Source organism: Tachypleus tridentatus, chromosome 2 (genome assembly GCF_004210375.1).
Source record: "Tachypleus tridentatus isolate NWPU-2018 chromosome 2, ASM421037v1, whole genome shotgun sequence".
Lineage (NCBI taxonomy): Eukaryota > Metazoa > Arthropoda > Merostomata > Xiphosura > Limulidae > Tachypleus > Tachypleus tridentatus.
In genome coordinates, this window is record NC_134826.1 from 117,042,066 (window position 1) to 117,059,214 (window position 17,149).

General features: G+C 33.2%; 1 pseudogene across 1 annotated transcript in view; it reads right to left on the bottom strand.

Moving 5' to 3' along the window:
* Positions 1 to 182: 182 nt before the first annotated feature.
* The window catches only part of LOC143245583 (RYamide receptor-like), a 48,254-nt pseudogene continuing 31,287 nt past the window's right edge, over positions 183 to 17,149 (bottom strand). Inside the window, exons 3-5 of the transcript XR_013025643.1 lie at positions 16,263 to 16,353; positions 1,396 to 1,459; positions 183 to 376 (exon numbers count right to left, since the gene is read on the bottom strand). The product of XR_013025643.1 is annotated as an RYamide receptor-like (transcript). The remainder of the gene's footprint in view (positions 377 to 1,395; positions 1,460 to 16,262; positions 16,354 to 17,149) is intronic.

Below are 17,149 nucleotides of genomic sequence, written 5' to 3' on the forward strand. Positions count from 1 at the left end.
CTGTAAATAATTTATCTTATCTAAATGTTCAGAAATTAATGTACCCCACTCCATCTCAAACATATACTGCTCAAATCCCTCCATGCCTCCAACAGACTCATTTTCAAATCACCTCAAAAGTCTTTTGCCCTTAGTGATTAAGAGAGTAGACGAGTCAACGGCTACTCCTATTTCAGTCCCCATCACTTCTTTAAGTGGCTCCCCAAATCCACTTCCTTTGACTCTGGGGCTTGGCGGTTCCTGGATCCATCTTCTTTGCCCCTGAGATGCAGAACGATCACTCGTTCACGCCCTCTGTCACTGAAATATTCTTCCAACGATAGAGACCTACCCAATCGATCCAGGGCAGGATCCAAGGAGATCAATAGATCCCCCTCTAATAAAAAGAATAAGGAAAAAAGACGTGGTCCAAAACAAAAGAGCTCTCCACCCAATCCGCTTGTATATAAATAAAAATGGCCACTTTGATACAGTGGAATTGTCGAGGTTTACGTTGTAATCTGGATGACATCAAAGCACTGATTGATTCTTATCATCCTGTGTGTATTTTCTTACAGGAAACACTTCTGAAACCTGCTGATACAATTACCTTTCAGCAGTTTTATTTGTACAGAAATGACAGGTTGTGTGATTGTCAATAGCATGGAGGGGTGGCATTGCTGGATGATTAGCATGTGCACGCCTTGTCTTTGCCGCTCGACACACCCTTGGAGGTAGTAGCTATTCGTGTTTTCTTGGGTCATACCATCACTATTTACTCTTTCTACCTGTTTCCTGGAAACACCTATGATCAATTAGACCTTGATGCTCTCATTAAACAGTTGCTGTCTCCTTTTTATTAATCCTAAAGGATGTTAATGGACATAATCCTTCTGGGGAGGCGCCGATATTGATAAAAGGTATCGCTTTTTAAAGTGTATGCTCTCGGATCACAACCTTTCTCTCTTCAATACTGGTGTTTATATTTATTTTCATGCTCATAATCAGTGTTTTACTGCTAATGATCTCTCGGCCTGCTCTCCTTTGCATTTCCTCACTTTACATGGAGGGTTGACAGTAACCACGGGGCAGTGATAATTTTTCTATCAATTTGAAAGAGACAGGCCATGATCGATGCTACCCGACCCGAGTGTCTCGGTGGAAGCTGGGCCAAGCTAACTGGTCCTCTTTCACTGCTGTTTCGGAACTTAATCCTGCCATCATCTGTAAGCCAATAAAGGACTGTGTGGCAACAGTAACTGACTGTATTGTCCAAGCAGCTGCTCAATCTATATCTAAAACCTCGACACGTTTTCCACGGTATCCTTGTTTATGGTGGAATCCTGCCTGCACATCGCACAGAAGGCTCAAAAACGGGCCTGTAATACCTTTCGTAAATATCCAACACTTTCGTACCGCATCGTTTTTCAGCGAGCCCGTGCACATGCTCGGCAGGTAAGATGACAAAGCCACAGGGAATCTAAGATTAAATTCATAACCAGCATCTCTTTTACAACAACATTTCCAAAGTCATATGAGACAAGATTCGCAAGGTCAGTTGGCAGTGTACTTCTGTCCTCCTTTCGATCTTACTTTCTGATAGCCAGAAAGTTGCTGATGCCCAGAGCATCACTGATACTCTCAGTAAAAGCTTTAGCCAGTATCTAGTACTTCTGCTTCATCCTCCATCAAGGCTTGGGCTGATCGTCTCTGTGATTATGTCCTTTTACACTGGTGAAACTTAAGCTGACTCTTCATCAGTCTGGCAGTGCATCAGTCGGACCTGATGATATATACTACGAGATGCTAAGCTGTCTCTCTCCTGCTTCTCTTGCTATTCTTCTGGTTGTTTTTAACCAGATCTGGCAGAAGAATGTTTTTCATGATGCCTAGCGCCACGCTATTGTCCCACCCTTCTCTAAGCCCGGGAAGGATACCAAGATTCCTTCAAACTACCGTCAATTTGCTTTGAAGAGCTGTCTTTCTAAGACCATATAGACTTATAGAGGATGGTTAATGCTCGTCTTGTTTGGTTCCTCGAATCAAACAACCTCCTCTCGTCCACCCAATGTGGATTCCGACGACAGTGCTCCACTATCGACCGCCTGATTCGATTTAAAACTCCAATCAGGGAAACATTGCTGAAGTGACAACATCTTGTGTCACTATTTTTGACTTATGATACTACGTGTAATTATAGAGTAATATCATTTTGCGAGATCTTTATTCGTATGAGTTGCGTAGCCACTTGCCCATTTTTATTTAAAAAATAATTAGCAGGTAATTCTAAGTTGGCGTGGGTTCAACACCTTCCTGTTTTTTCCTACAGGGCTGTCTCTTGTGTGTCTCACTTTTCAGTGTAAAAATTAATGCCATCACTGGACAACTTCCTCTTACTGTCGCAAACGAACTCTATCTTGATGACTTCCACATCTCGTGTCGGTCATCAAATATGAGGTTTATTGAGCGGCAGCTACAGACTGCTGCCAATCGTTTACTGAAGTGGACCAGAGCAAAATATTCTTCTCTCTAAAACCATTTACATGCACTTTTGCTGTTAACGGGGTATTCAACCCGATTCTGAACTTCAATATCGTAAAGCTGTGCTTCCATGTGTCCCTGAGGCAAAGTTCATGTGGCTTATCTTTGACCGTAAGCTGACCTTTATACCACACATTATGCAGCTACGAGTCAAGTGTACAATGGCACTGAACATCCTCCATATCCTCTTTTCCACCTTTTGGGAAGCAGATCGATGTTCTATGGTAAAGATCTATCGTGCTCTCATTTGATCAAAACTGGACTATGGATCTTTGGTCTATGGCTCTACCAAACCTCGTTCATCGTCAGGGGCTTTAGCTTTGCACGGGGGCTTTCTCCACTTCCCCAGTTCAGAGTTTGTACACAGAGTCTCATGAACCTCCTCTACATCTCCGTTGTTTACAACTTCATTACTGTATGCTACAAAAATTCGATCCTTACCATAGCATCCTATCTGGGATTGTGTTTTCCTTCCTGAGATGGCCATGCTTTTTCAGAACAGATGGACTCCCATTTTCATTTTTGGCCTTCATATTCAGGCACAGTTGGATAAATTAGGTCTGTTCTTGGATAGCATTGCTATATCCACTGGTCAGTCCATCATCTCACCATGGCGTATTACCATTGCCAAGTGTAACCTTTCTTTGAGTTGCCTGAAAAAGGTAGATACTATTTTGTAAGTACTATCTTCTATTTGACAAACATCTTTCAAACCATCTTTCTATTCCAATTTATATGGATGATTTGAAATCAGGTGACTCTGTGACCTCTGCTATGCTTTGTTGTGGTTCGGTGGTTGCGCACAGAATTCTCTCTGCAGTTTCTGTGTTCACCGCCGAATTGTAAGTCATTTCGTTTGCTTTGGATAACAAAGAAGCTAAGCAGTACTCGAATTGGACTATTTATACCGATTCGCTTAGCTCTCTACTAGCCCTAGAATCACTTCACGTTAGTTTTCACCCTGTTCTCGTAGATATTCAAAATCGACTGGTCCATTTCTCTTTAACATTTCTTATATCTAATTCTTCTGGATACCAGGCTACGTTGGTATTCGTAGGTACGAACTCGCTGACACCGTAGCTAAGTCTGTCTACCCTGGCGCTATCACTGCTGTGCCTGTTCCACACAATGACTATGGTCCTGTATTCAAGGTTCGGCTCTGCGCCAGTTGGCAGTCGACTTGGAGTGAACAAGCGGAAAGTCTGAGAGATTATAACACAATAAATGGAGTTTCAATATTCTCAGAGGATACAATAAAAATTGTACAACTGTGTACTTAACAAAAATACAAATAAACATAAATCATGACTTTATATGAAGTTGTAATTGCGTAAGTAGCATTATATAAAGAAGTGGTGATTTGGAACATACTTGCTGATAGTCTAGATGATATTTATGGCTGTTTATTATGGAATACTGAAAATAAAATGCTAATTAAATATTTAAAATTATTAAATTATGATTACTTATGCAATGAATTAATTGTTTTATTTTCGGATATTCGGGCAAAGTCACTTAAGATTTATCCGTGCCAGCTGTTCCTGAAGGTTCACTTTTAGTTGTGTACTATAAATTCGTTATGATTTGTTTATTTCAGGAATTTCGCTCACCGGCACATAAAGGGTTATCTGGTGATAGATTGTTTGGAAGATATTTAGTCAGCAACCCTACCGCCATCTGTTGGGCTACTCTTATTTGCACCCATGACTCTCCAAAGTCCGCAGCAGGATATTATATATGTATACACTGCGGTAAAGGGATGTGAATGAGCGACCCACAGATCTTCCTCAGTCCATTACTGTATGATAGACACAAATGTTTGAGTTTAAGATGAGTGCTATGATTTAGCTCATATAGCGTTAATTTACTTATTTACAGGAGCGATAATTTATCGCAAAATTGTTTAAGTAGCTGTTTGCGAATAATACTTTGAGTAGTTCAATAGGTATAAATAGGCGATTTTCATATTATTGCTTCATGTTACTGGTACTTTCTGAGTTTTTATTGTCGTTGGTTTTAGTACTATTACGCTATATCTAGTAGTGTGTGAAACGTTCTACATCTCTGTTGGGGTACAAATACGCGTCAAAAATGTAATTCAGTAGTTAGATTTCAACTAAGTGTGAGCTCGGCAATAGAGAACTTAAAGAGAAGGTTTTAAAAGTGAAATTATCCCAGATTGTATTATAATGACAGAATGGAGAAGAATAATTGTTTTATCAATTGTCCTTTAAAGTAATTAAACCAACGCGTGTGGACATTAACGAAAAAGAGACAATTATTTAAAGCTAAGAATACAGCTGTGGTAAAGAACAGTTTTCGCAGTGATTTTAATATAAAATTATCGCAGACTGTATTCTGAATATAATTGTAATAACGAGTACAATTAGATGAACTTAAAATTGTATAAATAAAATAACCAATGTTATTTAATGTAATTTAAAAAAATATTTTCATATTATAAATAGACCAAAATAAACAGTTGAAGCTTAAACTTACAAATTACATCACATAATTTTTAGATGTAATTTCGTTTCATGACTAAATATCAAGTTAGCTAGGGCTTTAAGTAAAATACTAATAAAAACTAGATAACACAACATTTATATTGTGCGAATTTTTTATAATCTAGTTTTATCAAATATAGAGTTTTAATGTAAAGTAAAGTGTATATAGTGGCGTGTTAAAAAGATAAAATTAAGTTTGGTATAAAGAGTAAAGCTAAAATGATATTGTGAGACGATAGAAAATGTAATTTATTTAGCTATTTTGTAACAAGAGAAAGATAAAAACACAGATTTTGTAAAAATAAAGCCATCAACATGATTGTAATTCTAATTTTATACAAAGTTTAAAACAAAAAGAATGGCTCTCAAAGTGGCTTCCTTCTTCCAGAAGCAGAATTTGTTATTATTATTATTACAAAGAAAGTGATGCTTAAAATGAAACAGTTTACAGTATATGTCTTACGAGCTCAAACTTTATTGAAATCCAGTGTTTTTCTTATATTAAGGAATGTATGCAATCACTCGTAACAACACTAAACTAAACAGGGTAATCCATGAATGACAACTGACATGAAAATAGCTATCATTGACCAAACAACGGAAAGGAGGAATTGTAAAAGTAACCTTTACAAGGACCATTAATGAATAATCTTGGAAAGGTCATTACAGAATCATGTTTTGTGCTTAGAGATATTTTATAGAAGTAAATAATTAGAATCACATAATCTCTAAAAGGATCATTAATGAATAAGCTTAGAAAATGTCTTTAAAATATTTTGATTTATAACTGTTCTATAAAAGTAAATAATTATATCAAACTCAATAGAATCTTTATCGTGATAATGGTTCTTCTATAAAAGTAAATAATGACATCAAATTCAGTAGAATCCTTTTCGTGCCAATGGTTCTTAAAATTCATATTTCCTTTTTTAAATTACCTTTGTTGTTTTATGTAATTTGCATCTTTTAAAATTAAAATAATATTCTAAGACCGATACTGATAAGATAGCAACATTCTCTGAGCTAATTTTTGTAATGAATTTTAAAATTTTGGGTAAAGGTTAATACATTATTTTTACAGTTATTCGAATAGATCTATCCTTGAATTAGTAAATGTTTTATCAAGGTGTAAAAATAGTTCCATTATAATCATTCTTGTAAATAACTTTGATTTTCCTTTCAGTACATCGTACTATATTAGTTAAACATCAGGAAATTTTGAAGCCGTAAATAACTATTTTACTCAAATACTTCAAATGCTGCTTATGAATAGTGTTTAATATGTCGGTTTCTTAGTACAGTATTGTTTGGATACGAAGATCCATCATTTCATAAACTTAAGTTCCAAAAATAAATTAATTTTTTAAGCTGCCAAATGAAAGATTGCAAGATAAGTTTATTTTCCTTTTAAAAGATTCTAAGAATGTATCGAAAGTGTCTGATCTTTTAATAAAAGAAAAAAAACTGACATATTTAAGATAGACTAAACCTGTAGTCACCAATGTGCAGTATTTAGTACTTTAATATTTTAGTCTAATAATTTCATTATTATATACAATTTTTCATTATTTCTTTCCCTGTACTTTTTTGCATTATTACAATCCAAGAATTCTGATGCAGCATTTAACAGTATATTATTTAACAGTATATCGGTGTCTGTCTGAAACAATAGTATCGTCCTTAGAATTGTTCCTGGTTTTATTTGTTTGCTCTCACGCACAAAGCTACAAAATTCGCTAACGATACTCTACACATTACGAATGTCAACATCAGAGTTAAAACGTTATAAGTCCTCAGGCTTATGGCTTAACCACCAGGGGGCCAATTTGTCATGAGGAAAAGGAGTTAAGAAAGACAGAATTATTCATTGCTTCGACCCAAGCTTCAAAGTGTCCACGGTTTATAATCAATTTTCATCTGTAATAACTAAACAAAAACTGGTAAAATGGATGGGTAATAGCTACAGAACTAATTTGTTTCAATATTTATTGTATAACAAAGCTAAGTGAATAAACTTTCGAATTGTGTAGCATCTTATTTTTATGTAAAATATTTAAAGCTTCATTTGCATACTAAAAAATGAAAATATTTATTGAAGGATTTTTGTGCTAGATAAACAAGTGTAAAACAATGAATCATACACGAATTCCTGATTTTGTTATGAATTATCAGCATATTTTAATAAAAACAAACACTGTGTACTCTAAATGTTTATTAATGTGATGCAAATTATATTAAATTTATCATTTATCTCTTTTATGTATTAATGTCAAAACAATGTTTTCAGTCCTGCTGATCTAAAACACAGTCATTGTTTAAGTAATAAATGATTTTTATACATTTATAGCGAAACTTTTGTTGCAAGGAGGGAAAAATTACCAAAGTAAATCCGATAATAAGAAATATAGTTAATAGAAACCTAGTAAGTATCAGAAAACTGAACACAGTGTTATGAAAGTTAAAGAGATTAGAACAGTATCAGAGCAGATATTTAGAAACTAGGTAACGAGTCGTTTACTTTCAAATTAATATCTTGTATTTGATAGTCCGTTCTATATAGGTTTCTATTGTTATCTGTTGTATTAAAAAGGTATATAGAGCCTATGGGGAGATGTGTGCATTTTGTCCATTATTATTTGTGTTGTATAAGTTACGTTTGTTGATTAACGTTTAAATCTATATACAAACGAATGCAGAAAATTTAATACATTGCATTATATATATACTTATATCATAACAATTTGATACCTGTTTATATGTATATTCCAATGTGGTTTCTCTGGAAATAAAAAATAAGATCATCAGGATTTGAAACTACCAATGTTCTAGTTTCATAATTTATCTGTTCCATTAAGTTTTATTAACTACCAATGTTATAGCTACATAACTTATCTGTTCCATTAAGTTTTGTTAACTACCAATGTTCTAATTCATAATTTAGTTGTTTCATTAAGTTTTGTTAACAACCAATGTTCTAGCTTTATAATTTACCTGTTTCATTAAATTTTGTTAACTACCAATGTTCTAATTTCATAATTTACCTGTTCCATTAAGTTTTGTTAACTACCAATGTTATAGTTTTATAATTTACCTGTTCCATTAAGTTTTGTTAACTACCAATGTTATAGCTACATAATTTACCTGTTCCATTAAGTTTTGTTAACTATTAATGTTCTAGTTTCATAATTTAGCGGTTCCATTAAGTTTTGTTAACTATTAATGTTCTAGTTTCATAATTTAGCGGTTCCATTAAGTTTTGTTAACGACCAATGTTTTAGCTTTATAATTTACCTGTTCCATTAAGTTTTATTAACTACCAATGTTATAGCTATATAATTTACCTGTTCCATCAAGTTTTGTTATCTACCAATGTTCTAGCTTTATAATTTACCTGCTCCATTAAGTTTTGTTAACTACCAATGTTATAGCTACATAATTTACCTGTTCCATTAAGTTTTGTTAACTATTAATGTTCTAGTTTCATAATTTAGCTATTCCATTAAGTTTTGTTAACGACCAATGTTCTAGCTTTATAATTTACCTGTTCCATTAAGTTTTATTAACTACCAATGTTATAGCTATATAATTTACCTGTTCCATCAAGTTTTGTTATCTACCAATGTTCTAGCTTTATAATTTACCTGCTCCATTAAGTTTTGTTAACTACCAATGTTCTCTACATAATTTACCTGTTCCAAGTTTTGTTATTAACTTTATAATTTACGTGCTCCAATGTTCTAGCTACATAATTTACCTGTTCCATTAAGTTTTGTTATCTACCAATGTTCTAGCTTTATAATTTACCTGCTCCATTAAGTTTTGTTAACTACCAATGTTCTAGCTACATAATTTACCTGTTCCATTAAGTTTTGTTACTCCTAACTTGTATTCCTCGTGCCTTCTGAAAAACTCTTAAATATATTTGCACTTCAAAACTTAGTTTTCACTTCCAATATCAAATTAAAAATCTAAGTGTTTTAAGTCGATTGCTGTAGTTCAAATGTCCTATTCAAAATGCCGTCCTCATACGCCAAACTCATGAAATGAAGGCTGAAACATGCAGTACCCTACAGACCCAATAGCCTACTTGATTTGCTTAATTCAGCCAATACACATCTTTCGACATCTCTTGGTGTTCGTTTGATTTTGTTGGTTCCACGTAGGCGTCTAAGCAAAAGTAATGACCAGCTGGAGCTGTGAGTAAAAGCCCAACCTGAGTACCTCTCGTATGTTTAAATGTGTTTCACTTATATATATGTGTGTATTATATGTATAATTGTCAGTATAGAGCTCGAACACCAGAAGAATACTACGAGCATTTAAACTGTAATTAGTAAATGGAAAGCTTCATCTATGTTATCCGTGCTAATAAAAAGTACAGTTTAATTGATAACATAGAAATAATGTCTATTCAAATGAACTGTTATTGTTGAATATTTATTGCTATTTACTGCAGTTATTTATAACTTACGTGTTTTTTGTCTGAAAAGCAACGTAATGTTTAATCACTGAACCGCATATGTAATATATCTGTGTCTTGAAAGTTAAACAAGTTCGTATTTTACGTTTTTTCTAATGAACTAATGTAAACTATAAAACATGCTGTTTTACCAGATGACTACAGTGTGATAATGTAAACACCGAAAACTGGTCTTATAACTTTTATAAGAAGCAATGTCTAACTCAACCGCAGGATATATTATTGTTTTGATAGTTAATATCTGACTTAACTGTAGAATATATGACTATTTTGGTAGTAGATGGAGTATCATAGTATATCCGGAAGCCTAAGGGTGAGATATATATATATATATTTATATATATATTTGATCCGAGTAGTCATTAAGGTGTTTCTGTTCTACCAGAATGGACCTCTCGCACGCTTTGATCATTACATTTCTTCTTTATTTTAGTACTCATCTTATCCTTGTGATATTCTTACATTCTATGTAGTAAAACAAAAGAGAAACTAAAACCCCCTACTTTTCTTTCCTTATCTCATCTTGAATTGTTTTCCTTTGCACATCGAGGTTCGAACAACGCCAGATCGTCTTCACTAATTTCCACATTTGAAAGCAAGACATCCGTAAGTTTGTAGTTCCTGTATAAAAATATACTTATTTTGAGGCACTTGATAGCATCTGATTCTCTCTGAACTCTCCTACTGAAAACATTTTAAGTTACTAGTGTGCCATCGTGATCACAACCAGTCTTGCTACACCCGTAACACCTCCTACATTGTGTTACTTTACATGTGCAGGTCAACTTTGAATTCGACTTCGTTTCCATATCGACAAAAACAAATGCTCAGGGATCCTGGCTGGTTATCTCAGCAATTATTCAGAGGTTTCACAAACAAATTCCAGAATAATAATGTTTCATAGATAATGTATGGCAGCATTGTCTTGGCAACTGTATGAATTAGGGTAGAAAAAACCCACCTCCCACAGAAAAATACACTCAGCTCTACTTTGAATGTTATCTGATTATACATCAACGTATTCCTCTGAATTTCATAATAAATATAATGCACATTGCAGTAGATTTCAAATAAGAAAGATTAAAATCCCAGATGTAGATACTGCAAAGTGCCTTAGCGTTCTGAATCAGAACCTGCTTGTTAAAGTACAGTTAACTGATAACGTTCAGAAACTTAGATGTACTGGAAACCAATTACATTCAGAATACTTAATAAAATGACCAACCTCTTATTATATCGAGTGACATATTTCTAAATATGCATTTATTATGTATACATATGTATATATATGTTACGCCCAATCTCAGGAATTGGTTATTGATCGTATATTAGCAGCATTTCGTGAGTTGAACTTATCAAAATTGTCAAAATTTGAAATAAAGTTTGCTCAAACATAGAAACATAAAATACCACATTAGTAACGAAGGATGAACTTGGAAAAAAAAACTGCTTACGTTTTCATGTAAAACGACTGAAACGAATTGCAGTTTATGAGCTTCAATAGCTACAAGCAAAATTCGCAAAAGCATCGAAATTACATTTAATTTCGGCCTTTGATAATACTGATATGCTTAAATCGCAAAATAGTTGTTTTTTCATCAATGACGGAATCCTGAGATTTGGCGTAACATTTGTAATTTTTAGCTACTTAGATAAACTATGATATCAGTATAATAGTAAAATACTATTGAAACATGGTTGATACGTAAAGTATAGAACTCAAAATAAGATAACACACATTTTTAACTTTTACAACCCAAAATTACTCTCGTAATTATAATTCTATTAGCACATTAAATATATTAATGATACGACGATTTCCTTGTCAGTTGTAGTTTGTAATTAAGCACAGGGCTACACAAAGAACTATCTGTGCACTGTTCACCATAGGTGTCGAAACCTCGTTTCTTGCGGTATAAGTAAGCAGACGTTTCTCTGTGCCAGGATTGCCATGGTCAGGTGGGTTAAAGCATGCGACTCGTAATCCGAGGGTCGCGGTTCGAATTCCCGTCGCATCAAACATGCTCTCTATTTCAGCCGTAGGGGCGTTATAATATGAGGATCAATTCCATTATTCGTTGATAAAAGAGTAGCCTAAGAGTTGGCGGTGGGTGGTGATGACTAGGTGTCTTCCCTTTACTCTTATACTACTAAATTAGGGATGGCTAGCGCAGATAGCCCTCGTGTAGCTTTGCGCGAAATTCTAAACAAAGAAACAAAAACAATCCTCTGTGCCACTTGGGGATACATCCTTGTCGTGTATCTCTTCGCTGAGTTTCTCCAAGTTCAAACAAAGTATAATATAAGTATGTCTAATAATGCAGATGTATATAGCAACCGTGTTATCTGGTATATGTTTTGTATTGTGTCAATAATTCCAAGTATAAAATACGTATTAGTTGTTAACTTCAATGCCACGACGGGAAGGGCTAAACACAAATTGCTTTTAACTTTGAGCATTTCAGTAATACAATTTATTAGTTATAAATTCATTATTTTTGTATTTGTTATTGACAAAACAATCTGATACTTAAAAATTGACTTACACGGTGTGATGGATTTACTGTTACATATTTATTTTAAAATCGATGCTCCAATTAAACAAGTATTTAGAAATGGGTTCGAATCCCTGTCACACCAAACATGCCTGCCATTTCAGCTTTAGGGGCATTATAATGTGAAGGTCAATCCCACTATTCGTTGGTAAAAGAGTAGCCCAAGAGTTGGCGGTAGGTGATGATGACTAGCTGCCTCCCCTCTCGTTTTACACTGCAAAATTAGGGACGACTAGCGCAGATAGCTATCGTGTAGGGTTATGTGAGATTCAAAACAAAACAAAAGCAAATAAAACTTAAGCGGATTAACATGAGCCGTCAGTATTTTTTAAAAGAGCATTATATAACTCCAGCGGTGAAAAACTCACGTGTGATTAGCGAACAGCTAGCTAGATCCCCGTTAGATGAATTGTTCTGATATAAACTCAAAATTAATTCGCTAACCTTTCATCTACGATGGATATTAAGGACGTTCTGAATCAGATAGAAGAATCAAAATTACTTCTTTTTAAAACTTTTGAAGATAAATTGTTTGTTACAACTGTGTGTAATAACGGTTATTATAAACTGTAGTACCCTTTGTATATTGAAATATATTTGAGTTAAGAAAGAAATATATATATCAGTCTTGTTAGCAAATATCACAACTTTGATAAATCTCGACATTTAATTAAGTTCTAAATTAAAATTAAAATTTAACTCAGTTACAGGCTATTTCAATTTGTGAAACACGGAAAACAAACAAAGTAATCTTAATCAAATATAATGAATGATCGGTTAATGTGAAATTAATAACCAAAAACAAGTTTTTAATTTAACAAATTTTGATTCGAGTATTTCGTTTTTCTTTCCTAAGTGGATATCTTGGTAAAAATACTGATTGAAATCATGGTAAATATAATGTAGTTCTTCGAAATGAACAACAAAAACCCAGAACTTCAACAATATTTATTTTTATTGGCTAAATTAATGATGATGTGTTTAAGCTTTCTTTGTATTTTAGCAATATACACATATATTAAACTGGGCTTCTATACAGCATTAAAAACTTCTACTAATTTCATTAATAAGCAAGTATTTTGATAAAAGAAGGTTTAACAGTTTGTCAGAATTTAATAATCTTTTTTAAAACCTTAAACAGAAAGTAATTAACTAAAACATTTGTATAGACGATCACTGAACATACCTATTTCAAAGTGATGTTAGGTTACTTTTATACATTCTATTTGTTACATGATTTATATTATGTCGATAATTCCAAGTACAAAATGGGTGTTAGCTGTTAGGTGTAATACCACGACTAAACACAAATTGCTTTTAACTTTGAGCATTTCAATAATATATTTCATTATTCGTAAAATGATTATTTTGCAGGTTTTTAATTTTTTTTCTACAAAACAATCTAATACTTGAAAAATTGGCTTACAATGGGTAACGAACAAAGAAATATTATTCACGTATAATGAATGGATGAGTTAATGCAAAACAGCTTGTTGTAATAACAGCTAAACTGATACCGCTAACATTTAAATTATAACTACCGTCTTTGCCTAAATACAGAAAAAAATCACAGTTGCTGTTTCATCCGTTAGTACTGACGTATGTTCTCCTGTGCAGTACGTTATATAAATCACACAATTGCTAGCAACGGAAAAACATGGTCAGTTTTCATAAATGCTGCAACATTTTGAAACTGATATTGAATTTCGATTGATATTACTTCTGTTTGAGTTATAAAACAAGATAAGCCTTAACACTAATGTTTCTCTTTAGTTAATATACACAGCTTCATCTAGATTGTATATAATGAAAGAGGTTCTTTTCTTTCCTCATTTAATCAACCTCTTCGCTTTTACCTTCCGCGTAAGAGTGAAAAGGATTATATTTGCTTATTACAAAACTGTTTGCTGGTTCACCCTAACTGCAACGTAAACTGTTGACTGGAACAAAGTTTGAAAGACAACGTAAGCGTTTCATTAGTGCTATCAGTTAGTTATCGTTAGATAGTTCTATTAATCCTTTTTGAAGTTTTAGATAGGGGAGAAAGCGAGATATTAACCTATGGCAAGAGGTGAAATTGTTATTCTAGGGGTTATTTCCTCTATGTTGCATGATTTATATGGCTTTATACATCTTTAGATACTATACAGAACGAATAAAATCCAATATACGTAATATAATAATGATTGCTATCGCATCTTTTATTTAAGTGTTTCAGTTTGCTTGTTTTACTAGTTTCAAATGATGAACCAATTTCTGATATAACAAAAATGTGAGTGTAACTCATTTACGATATTAAAGGAAATGAATGAAGATCAAATTGCTAAGTGGCTAATAAATACGAAACTTGGATAGTAAGTGCAGTTATTTCTATTATCCCACTATAAACACACACACATAAAGTTATTACAAATTCATACATTTCATAAATAACAATGATACCACTGACGTATGTTAAATTTATATGTTTAGTTTTCGCAGCCAACACCGAAAGCTACCTTCTACATTAAATGTCTTACACAACCATCTTCCTTCAGACACCATTTCAGATGTTTTTCGTAATTCTGTTGGTTGTGAAAAAAATGTTTTCTCTGATGAGCTTCATCTGACTTTCTGCTATACATCCAATGTGTATATGTGAAAAACTGCCTCAGTATTCTTTAAACAATTATAGCAAATGCAGGGTTTCCTTCGTGTAACTTCGCAGTTCTTCAGTATGTCCCATAAGCAAATGATATGTTACAATTTGAAGAGCAGAAAGAGGTAAATTGTACGTGATATTTTTCTTTGTTACCTGCTATCAAGATCATTTTTGAGGAAGTTTTCGCTGAAACAAGTGAGGTTCTTCGGTGGATTGTTTTCATCTGACTATAAAAAGACTATAGCAGTTAACATTTTCGTCTTGCTATAAAAAAGTGTCTTTTAAATGTCACCCATATCTAGATGACAAGGAATAATCAAATTCATTCTGATGTTTTTCTTGTCTTCGAAACGACCCCTTACAACATGTGAAACGACTTCTGAATTCTGTGCTGAATCTTTCCTGTAGTAATTAAACGCATTAGTAACGTTCAGATAACAAGTAATAAATATTTTACTACATGTGTTTATCAACAAAAAGAAAATAAACTAGTAACTTTGTTATTTTAATTAAATATAAACTGTTGATAAGCTGTTTTCTTGAAATAATCATTAAAATCTTAAAGTCACGCTAGGAGAATAACATTGTAAAAAAAGGACACGAAAACGAATAAGAATATCCCGGTAAGTTCTGTCGTTTCAAATATTTTTCACATGCTTATTTATCTCACAAAACCGCCACGTTATTTTCTCACACACACAAATAACGTCATTACAGTTTACTTGTATGTGTTACTACGTGTAACCAATTTGATATTAAACTTACTTGAAATGTAATATATAAAGTGAAGAAGGTTAAGAACTTTAATTTTCGGGTTATGATGGCCAACATGACGCAATCCATGAACTCTACCCACATTTAAATTGAAAGTCAACAAAATTATGGATTTTTACCGATTAACGCTTTTAAGCTGATATCTCTAGACTTGCACTTATATGTAATCATGACGAACATATATCACATATTTAATAATATCAATCTTAAATAAGGTGATCAGTTCCTGCTGGGAACATTTACACATTTATTTTCTGTTGGTAACAGCAAAAATATTTGTGTCTGTGTGACTTCTATGCGTCAGAATAATTAACTTTTATTAAGATACACTTTTCGTGATTGTTTTGTGTGTGTGTGAAACGGTTTGCTTTTATGTTGAGACTGGATAAAGTCGTTTTGTTAACTCAGTATAAACATGTTCAAAACAGTAGGTTTTTGAGTAACTTTAAGGTAAAGTTGTTAAAGAGCATCTTTTTTTCTCATTTCCAGAGGTATATTTGTGTATATATACATACAGTAGAGTGTGTGTTTGAAACGCATATACTAATGTTCACGTGTTTAGATTGGCATTTCCATAGACATACAATTTTGATTGATTGGCTCACAAACAAGAAAAAAGAAAGGATTTTATCAACAACCTTACATTTAGAAATGAATCTATAAAGCCACTGTCGGTTAGGGTTAGGGCTAAACTTTACATCACTTCGTCATTTTTTAGGAACATTACTTGAATTTTCTAATCACTAGTGCCATATTGGAAACATTATACAGTTACATGGACTTACATTGTAAATAGCGTACACGAAGGGATTATAACAAGAGTTGCTCATAGCCAGCCAATGACAGCAGAACCAGATAACGTTGATGTACTTGTACCTGTAGAATCAGTTTTCAAAAACATAAATATAACTGTATCAATCCTATAAATAAGAAATGCATTTTTTAAAGCAAAATTTAAAATAGGTACACTCACAATTTTAATATTAATTAAACTATACTTTAACACGTATTGATCAAATTACTAACTTAAGATTTTTTTATTTTGATCCTCTATATCAGGGTGAAACACCTTTTACATTAATAATTTCTCGTAGAAAAGTGTGTGTTTTGTTACAGCAAAGCCACATTATACTATCTGCTCTGTTCACTGAGAGAAATCGAACCCTTGATTTTAGCGTTGTAAATCCAAATAGTTATTACTGTCCTATCATTAGAACTTCGTAGAAAAGATCAACAAATCTTATTCTGAAAGTGAAAACAAAATTAAGCTTTTGTTGTTTTCTTTGCTACCAAAAACATTTATAAGAAAATATTAACTTGTAAGAATATAAATTTGTATGGAATAAGAAATTTCAAAATACTGATTTATGAAAGTAATAAAACTGGCATTTTACAGCAATAAAATAGGCAAGCTAGCATAAGCGAACTTAAGGAAAGCGCGAGTTTGTTTAAAAGTGTAATTTCGTTGAATGCTTACGCTGGTGTGGCGATTTCTGCTACTATTTAGAAAATGCATAAGGTACTGACAACAGTTTGTTTGTTTATTTTGAATTTTGCGCAAAGCTACACGAGGGCTATCTGCGCTAGCCGTGCCTAATTTAGCAGTGTAAGACGAGAGGAAAGGCAGCTAGTTACCACCACCCACCGCGACCCTCGGATTACGAGTCGAGTA